We start from the raw sequence: 9364 nt of genomic DNA on the forward strand, positions 1-9364 counted from the left end.
AAGACAAGAAAACTGATTTCCATCTTGACTGGTCTGGCTAGAGACTGATACCATGGATGCATCATCTCTTGCTGTAGGTGTAGAGGATTCAAAGGATTTAACAAATTTATTCCTCATAAAATCCATGCATTTAACCATTAAATCTGCTTCGGTAATTAATGGTTGTTGTTTTCTGATCATATCTTTAACAAGTTCAAACGGGTTAAAGATTTCAGGTTCTGGAATAGTTAACTTTGGAATCTTATCCATATATTCCATTGTTTTCTTTCTGATCTGATGGAGGAGGGCTTGGATAGGTTCCTGAGTCATGCCTGACCACCATCTGTAATAAAAGATCCTCTGGAGGACTGGTAACTTGTCAGTGGTATAACCACATTGGAAATCCCATTTCCAAATCCAAGGGATTCCAAATTCAGTAAAGAATAATAGGGTGGATTTCCCTACAGGAATATTATCCTGCCCTCGTAATTGAGGATGAAATTGTTGCCATGGCAAATATAATTTGCTGATTGATTCAGGCAACATATCCAGATCAGGGCTAAATATAGCCCACCAGGGTATAACCCAGTTTGGGAAATCAGTCTTAACTGATTGAGGACATATCTTGAAGAACCAAGAATGCCTATGCTTCGGATTTTGATAAAAGAACGAATATGTCCAGGCTGAGATATAATCCCAATAATTGTAACTGTGACCATAGGATATTTTCCTTGGCAAATTGGGATTTAATCCCCAGTCACTAGGCCGTATAAGCCTCTTAAAGATAGCTTTACTATAAGTAAGAGGACTATCTTTGGAATTCGGAAATTGCTTCGTGTGGTTGATTTCCACAGAGGAAGTTTCAGTAAGAATGGCTTCATAAATATATCTATGGCGACCATCCGGTGCAGCATATTGTTGAGTTTGGAAATATCTGGATTTTACTTCCCAAGGATCTGGCATCCATTGCTCATCTTGAGAATCCAGTACCAATGCTGTTTGAATATACCTTTGATTAGGTATCCATGGAGTTTCTTGTTCAAGAACCTCTTTCATGGTTGGTTTCTGTTGTTGTTGCTGGGTACTGCTGCTTCCTTTGGAAGGAGTTTTGAGCAGATCAGCAACATGTTCCAGATATGGAAACTGATCATCAGTTAGGGGTATAACCACCTTGGCCTTAGCCTTGTTTTTACCACGAGCCTTTGGAGTATGACCCCGGCCCTGCCCATGGGGGGGCTGATTCATGAACCCTGCAAAAATTCACGAGTTAAAAAATCAGGTAAAGAATTAGAACTGCCTTTAATGTATTCAATAGAAAAATCAAAAGCAGATAAATCAGCTTGCCAACCAGCAAATATCTGTTTGGAAACTAAATTTTTTACATCTTTTTCCAGTACTTGTTTAGCAGCACTACAATCAATGCGTAACAAGAATTTCTGATTAATTAAATCATCTTGGAATTTGTAAATGCATTTAACCAAAGAAAGAATTTCCTTTTTTATGGTCGAATAATTTAATTGTGCATTTTTCCAAGTTCCTGAAGTGAAGCGAACAAGCTCCTCTGTTCCTGTAGTTGGATTTTTCTGTTTAAGAATACCACCGTATCCGATATTGGAGGCATCTGTTTCCACAATTTTGAACTATGAAGAATTGGCTAGAGCTAAGCAAGGAATTTGTTTGGCTCTGAGTTTAATCTTCTGGACAGCCTTGGTGTGATCCAAAGTCCATGGGGAAGGAGATTTCCTTAACCTGGTGTACAAAATTGCTGTATCCTGTGCAAGATTTTTGTAGTGACTTCGAATATAATTTAAGCTACCCAAAAATCTTTGAAGTTGAGTTTTATCTTTAATTTCATCTGGAAATTTAGAAGCAAACTCAATACTGCGATCAATAGGTCGAATTTTCCCATCACAAATTTCATGACCAAGAAATCGGACCTTAGTTAAAAACAGTTTTAGTTTAGGAGCAGAAACTACTAAACCACTTCGGTAAATGACATCTTTGAAAATTTTCAAATGTTTATAATGCTGATCAATTGATGTTGAGTATATAAGAATATCATCAATATAAACAATAGAAAATTCAGTGAAAGGATTAAATATGTCATTCAAAATATGTTGAAATTCTGAAGGGGCATTTTTTAATCCAAATGGCATTACTGTCCATTCATACTGTCCGAAAGGTACGCAAAAAGCTGTTTTGTACCTGTCTTCTTCTGCAATTTGTACCTGGTAATATCCAGATTTAAGATCAAATTTAGAAAAGATCACAGCAGATTGTAACCTATCTAGAAGATCTTTGATGTTGGGAATTGGGTATCGGATCCAACTTAAAGTAAGATTAAGTGGTCGATAATCAATAACCAATCGAGGAATTCCTCGTTCTTTTTCAGCATTTTTGTTGACATAAAAAGCTCTGCAACTCCAGGGGGAGTAGCTAGTGGTGACAAGCTTCTTAGCCATTAAAGAGCTGATTTCAGTCTTACATAATTCCAAGTAGTCAGCTTTCATGTGGCTGGGACTAGCTTTAGAAGGAATCATGCTATCGGTAAACCCCTTTACATAGGGTAAAGAAACAATATGCTTCTTTCTGGCCCAAAAAGCATTAGGAATTTCACTACAGATTTCTTTTAGAAAGTGTTGCCGTAGTGACTCAATTTTCTGTTGCTCTTTGGGTTGTACCAATCTTTGATTAATTGCTAAAGAGGATACCTCCTGTTGCAAATAATTCAGTTGCTTTTCCTTAAAGATAATATTATCTTTAAGGGCATTGATATGCTTATTTACTGGTGGGGTCAAGAACTGAAAAGTTATTGACTGACCATGTAAAGTAGAGCATATTCCACGAGAATCAATTTTCTCGATTGGCATAATCAAAGCTAAAAAGGGAGTGCCCAAAATAACCTGTTGTGCCAAGTTTCTGATGAGTAAGAAAGTAGATGGGAGACAAATACCTTCTTTACAAATGAAAACATGATTAAGTTTATACTTAATCTGCATCTTACCTCCACTTGCACTGGTAAGACCTTGAGTGGTTTTCTCAAAATATTGAGTAGGAACCAATCCTTCCTGGATGCAGTTCATGTCTGCACCACTATCAACTAAAGCAATTGCATTAGTGAGTGTGTACTCCTGATTAATTACCAAATTGATAGTAATATACCATTTTTGGTAAGTAACTTGATTCAAGAGTTGAAGATAATTAGTACCTTCTGAGGGAAGAACTTCATCATTGGATGATGAAGATGGGATTGCAGATTTTGCTTTTAAAAGAGTAATTTCCAAATCCATCGTAGTCTGCCTAGACTTTAATTGACGAATTTCTTCTTTTAAAAGATTAATCTCCATTTTAAGATCAGGAAGATTAGCAGGACGAGAATTTTGTCCTTGGTGTTCTAATCTGCGTAGAACTTCTTTCATACTGTAATGATTTTCTGCTCTCAGAAAATCTGGATTATCCATATCCTCTGTAGATTTTGCCAAAGCAGAACCTATTTCAAAGATTTTCATCTTGAGTTGAGGATCTTGGAGATGATCTATAAGATCCAATAAGGATTGTTGAGTTGAAGTCAAAACATTTAAGCTTAACCCATTCATTTCAACAATGGCCTTGTAGTAATCATCATGAGAAGGATTACAGGAACATCTAGGGTTTTCAATCTCTGCTTCAGAGGAAGAAGAAGATTGTAATTCCATGACAACATCTCCGTAATCACTTGATGATTCTGGTTCAGAAGAACTAGTATTAAGTAACAATTTACTTAATTGAAGTCTCAGTTCCTCTTCTATGTGAAGACTACTGAGTTTCTCCTTAGTTCTACACTTGTTTGCATAGTGGCCAATACGTCCACATTTGAAACATTTAGCCTCAGCCTTGGGCTTTCCTTTACCCTTTGTTTTAGGAGTATATCTCCTTTTAGGCTTAGTATACTGTCGAGAATTATCCTTTTCCTTTGAATAATTCTTTCTTTTGGAATACTTCCTTTTATAAGGTTTTTCAACCTTATTTCTTTTCCTAGGTTTAGGATAAGATAAGGGAGTCTGATAGGCAAATTGATCACAAAATTCACCTACTTCCTTTCGACCAGTTAATCTTTGGGATTTTAACTGGGATTGTAACTTCAGATCATTACAGAGAGCTAGACCTTCTTGGATTACAATATTAACTAATCCACCATAGGTATAGTTTCTGTAAGGGATAGAGATACCATTATTCATATCTCTAAGTTTTTTCCTGATTCTTTCAGCAAAAAAGGTTGGTAAACCATCTACAAATTTGGCTTTCCAGTGCTCATGATTTGCATCATTGAGTTGGAGAACCTTTGCCAAGAATACATCTTTATACCACCTGAAATGAGTTAAAGATGGACATCTTAGATTCTGTAGAAGTTCACGACTCCTTTCACTATTAGCACCTTCAGGGCCAACAAAATGTTGGATAATAGTGGTAATGAGTGTGTAAACAGCATCAGCAGCAGGGCCTGATTGCTGAGTAGCTTCATCTTTAACAATCTTGGTAGCAGCAAAGATTTCAGCTTTCTGAATGTCAGTGAGAACATTATTCCACCATCCTTTAAGGATTCCTGTAAAACCAGCAACGACAAACTTAGCAATGGTTGGGTCAGTATTGTTGTTGATTTTACAAACTTGGCTATACATCAGGATTTGATGAATAACCTCGTAAATCTGATAATCAGATTTGCCATCTATGTTCCATTCATAAATGGTTTTGCCATGAAAAGATTTCTGTGTATGAAAATAATCTTCTTCATACAAGATATCTTGAGGTGTGGGTCTGGGATAATAATATCGACTCGGAGCAGGGGCTGTATTCGAGTGGATATTCTTATCATAGACAATTCTGTTGAACTCAGGTAACTGAGCTAGATCCTTTAGAACTTCCTCAATATGAGGTAACACATTCTCAGAATCAGAACCAATTTCAGATTCATCATGGGACAAAGTCTGAATTTTAAGTCCTTGAATTTTCTGAGTAAGAAGAGTAAGAAATTCTTCATTCTTCTTAGGATGTGTCAGATTGAAGCCTTGGACTTCAATTGCAGGTTTCACCAATGCTTTGGATAAGGAAGCTTCTGGAGGAGAAGTTTTCTCAGAAATACACTTAGTATTAATTGTATTTAATACCGTGTCTATTCCTGTTTCCATTCTCCCAAGCTGGGATCCTATCGTTTGTAAGCAAACATTGGTATAATTGTTCTGCTTGTAAACGTGAGTAATGTCCTTTCTAGTAGCAGTACTAGTTGGATCAATTACTTTTGGTTGGCTATAAGCCTTGGTTTCCACTTTAGAACCACTGTCCGGGTCAATTCTTTTGAGAATTAGATGGTCAGGGGGAGGATGGACAGAGTGGAAAACCTTATCTTCAGATGTGGTCCATGGTTTCAGGAAAACATCCAGTATGTTGATATTAACAAGAGAATGATTGGTCATACAAAACCAAGAAACAAAAGGTATAACCATTTTGCGTTCTTGTAGAAATTCATAAAATTGGGTTTTGAAAAGTTGTAATTGATTTTGGTCAAAACTTTTGAAATACCAACTTCTGAATTCTTTATATTGATCCTGTTGAAATTCAGCATTAATGGCAATTCTATCAGGGACAAAATCCATTAAAACTAATATTCATGCGGGTCATTAATGTCTGTGGGATCTTCAAACTGATCCTTGACAGATTCGTTTCCGATTCCCATTTCAGATGGAGTTGGGCGGAATTCAATTCCAAATTGGCGACGAGACATACCTATTGGTGCTTTCTCGTAAACTCCTCTTGGAATCTGATTCGGAGATTGTTGTATTCCTTTCAGCTTGAGCTTGGAATCAACTGCTTCAGGGAGTCCTTCTTTACGGTAATCTGACGAGATCGAGTGTCGAGAAGGAGGACAAGAAACACGATAAGGAAGATGACTTCCTTTAGATGATGTCGATCTAGATAGATCGATGGATTTTCTGAAATTCAGAAAAACATCACCATCTTGGTCCTGAATAACACAGTCTAAGCTATGATTAGCAATTGGCTGTGCTGGGACGGCATTAGAAATCGTCCAGTGTTCAGGAAATGTTATCTCACTCCAAGGAATCATCCTTTTAGTGGCAACATTTGAGGTGTACATGTTAGTATCCCATAACGCTGTAACTCCTTTAGAGTCTTTGCGTATGGCCTTGGGACACATAGTATCAAGTACTTTGTAATGGATGCGATAAATAACACTTATCACTTCCGATCCAGGTAAGTAATCATATCCATAAGTCTGTACCCTAAGACTAACTGCCTCATGGATATTTTTATCTGTTAAAGATAAATTCAGACTAGGATAGACATCAAAGTAAACCGGTCCATGACATAGACTGGTTTCCAGTGCACCCATCAAAGAAGGGTGAAATTTCAGACATCGAGCATCCCTAAGGGTTGCTTGAATACAGGCATCCATTCCTAACAAGGTTAAAGGTTTAAAAGCAATTTGAATTAAACCTATATGGATATACTTGTATTTATGCATGTGCCTCTGAAGGTCACGGGAAGACAATAATTTAATTATTGTATCCTTAGTGCTTAATTGCATGGTCTGTTCCATGGTCTTAATAGTCCATAGATCAGCTAAATTAAGCATTCCGATTTTGTAAATGCTTTTTGCACTTACTGGAGGGATAGTCCATTTGTTCAATTGATTTTGAACATTGGTCCATTCCACTACTTCAGTATTTTTTACCAGTTCTGAGTCCTGGTTATCCTGTAGTCCTGAGGAGGAGGACGAAGATAGTTGTAACATGGCTGTTAATTATTGTTAATACTTTAAGGTCTGCATAGTATAAATATTATAATATTATATAGTGAACAGTAAGTTACTATTCTGTCGTCGTTCTGCTTAAGAGAGATTCTATTACTCGTCTGTCAACGATTTACTGGAAACAATACCCTATGTAGCAATTTAATGCAAAAACGGGTTAAACATTCCAACGCGACTTTTGGACGACCCATAATTGAATCTGGGATAAACATAATTTGGACAGAATAATAGTCATATTGTTCAGTACATAATTACGATAATAATCATGCTACCAGAACCTAAAAAGTATTAACAATAACAATTTTAAGCCAACATGGCTCTGATACCAAATATTCCAGAACCTGAAATCTTTAACCCGTTTGAACTTGTTAAAGATATGATCAGAAAACAACAACCATTAATTACCGAAGCAGATTTAATGGTTAAATGCATGGATTTTATGAGGAATAAATTTGTTAAATCCTTTGAATCCTCTACACCTACAGCAAGAGATGATGCATCCATGGTATCAGTCTCTAGCCAGACCAGTCAAGATGGAAATCAGTTTTCTTGTCTTGCAGGTTATGCTCAAGATCCCAATGAAGATCTTAATTCCGAAGATGAGATTTCAATAGCAGATTATTGGGATTCGCTCACAGGACATTTGAAGGACAAGATGAATCCACCCAAAAAGTAAAGATTCCTCTTATCCTGCCGACAGAAGAAGCCAAAGAACTTTTCCCCAAAGTCTTTGATTCAACAGTATTTCCTTTATCAGATGTCTACTTTCCATCAGATAAGGAGACAGCACTTAGTGGTGGGCCGACCGACTGCATTATTCCAGCACACTATCCCATGCACTATGCGGACTTCAAATTATTAATTTCAAGTCCATTTTATGTATAAATAGAAGGCAATGTTTCCCTTCAATGTATCTTTCAATTTTCTATTCTCTCTTTTGTAATATTTCTCTGTACTAGCTTGGACAATTAAATAAAGAAAGTTTTCTGTAAGTACTCTTGTTCCTAATCTTACGATCCATAGTATTGCATATTATTATTATATACATATAATAATATGCAATACTATGGATCGTAAGATTAGGAACAAGAGTACTTATAGAAAACTTTCTTTATTTAATTGTAATATTTCTCTGTACTAGCTTGGACAATTAAATAAAGAAAGTTTTCTGTAAGTACTCTTGTTCCTAATCTTACGATCCATAGTATTGCATATTATTATTATATACATATATATATTGCAATATTCTTATTTGGTATCAGAGCCATGTTGGCTTAAAATTGTTATTGTTAATACTTTTTAGGTTCTGGTAGCATGATTATTATCGTAATTATGTACTGAACAATATGACTATTATTCTGTCCAAATTATGTTTATCCCAGATTCAATTATGGGTCGTCCAAAAGTCGCGTTGGAATGTTTAACCCGTTTTTGCATTAAATTGCTACATAGGGTATTGTTTCCAGTAAATCGTTGACAGACGAGTAATAGAATCTCTCTTAAGCAGAACGACGACAGAATAGTAACTTACTGTTCACTATATAATATTATAATATTTATACTATGCAGATCTTAAAGTATTAACAATAATTAACAGCCATGTTACAACCATCTTCGTCCTCCTCCTCAGGACTACAGGATAACCAGGACTCAGAACTGGTAAAAAATACTGAAGTAGTGGAATGGACCAATGTTCAAAATCAATTGAACAAATGGACTATCCCTCCAGTAAGTGCAAAAAGCATTTACAAAATCGGAATGCTTAATTTAGCTGATCTATGGACTATTAAGACCATGGAACAGACCATGCAATTAAGCACTAAGGATACAATAATTAAATTATTGTCTTCCCGTGACCTTCAGAGGCACATGCATAAATACAAGTATATCCATATAGGTTTAATTCAAATTGCTTTTAAACCTTTAACCTTGTTAGGAATGGATGCCTGTATTCAAGCAACCCTTAGGGATGCTCGATGTCTGAAATTTCACCCTTCTTTGATGGGTGCACTGGAAACCAGTCTATGTCATGGACCGGTTTACTTTGATGTCTATCCTAGTCTGAATTTATCTTTAACAGATAAAAATATCCATGAGGCAGTTAGTCTTAGGGTACAGACTTATGGATATGATTACTTACCTGGATCGGAAGTGATAAGTGTTATTTATCGCATCCATTACAAAGTACTTGATACTATGTGTCCCAAGGCCATACGCAAAGACTCTAAAGGAGTTACAGCGTTATGGGATACTAACATGTACACCTCAAATGTTGCCACTAAAAGGATGATTCCTTGGAGTGAGATAACATTTCCTGAACACTGGACGATTTCTAATGCCGTCCCAGCACAGCCAATTGCTAATCATAGCTTAGACTGTGTTATTCAGGACCAAGATGGTGATGTTTTTCTGAATTTCAGAAAATCCATCAATCTATCTAGATCGACATCATCTAAAGGAAGTCATCTTCCTTATCGTGTTTCTTGTCCTCCTTCTCGACACTCGATCTCGTCAGATTACCGTAAAGAAGGACTCCCTGAAGCAGTTGATTCCAAGCTCAAGCTGAAAGGAATACAACAA

The sequence above is a fragment of the Cornus florida genome, unplaced genomic scaffold, assembly GCF_030987335.1.
Source record: "Cornus florida cultivar Cherokee Brave unplaced genomic scaffold, ASM3098733v1 CherokeeBrave_3.0.0_Hap2_Chr09, whole genome shotgun sequence".
Lineage (NCBI taxonomy): Eukaryota > Viridiplantae > Streptophyta > Magnoliopsida > Cornales > Cornaceae > Cornus > Cornus florida.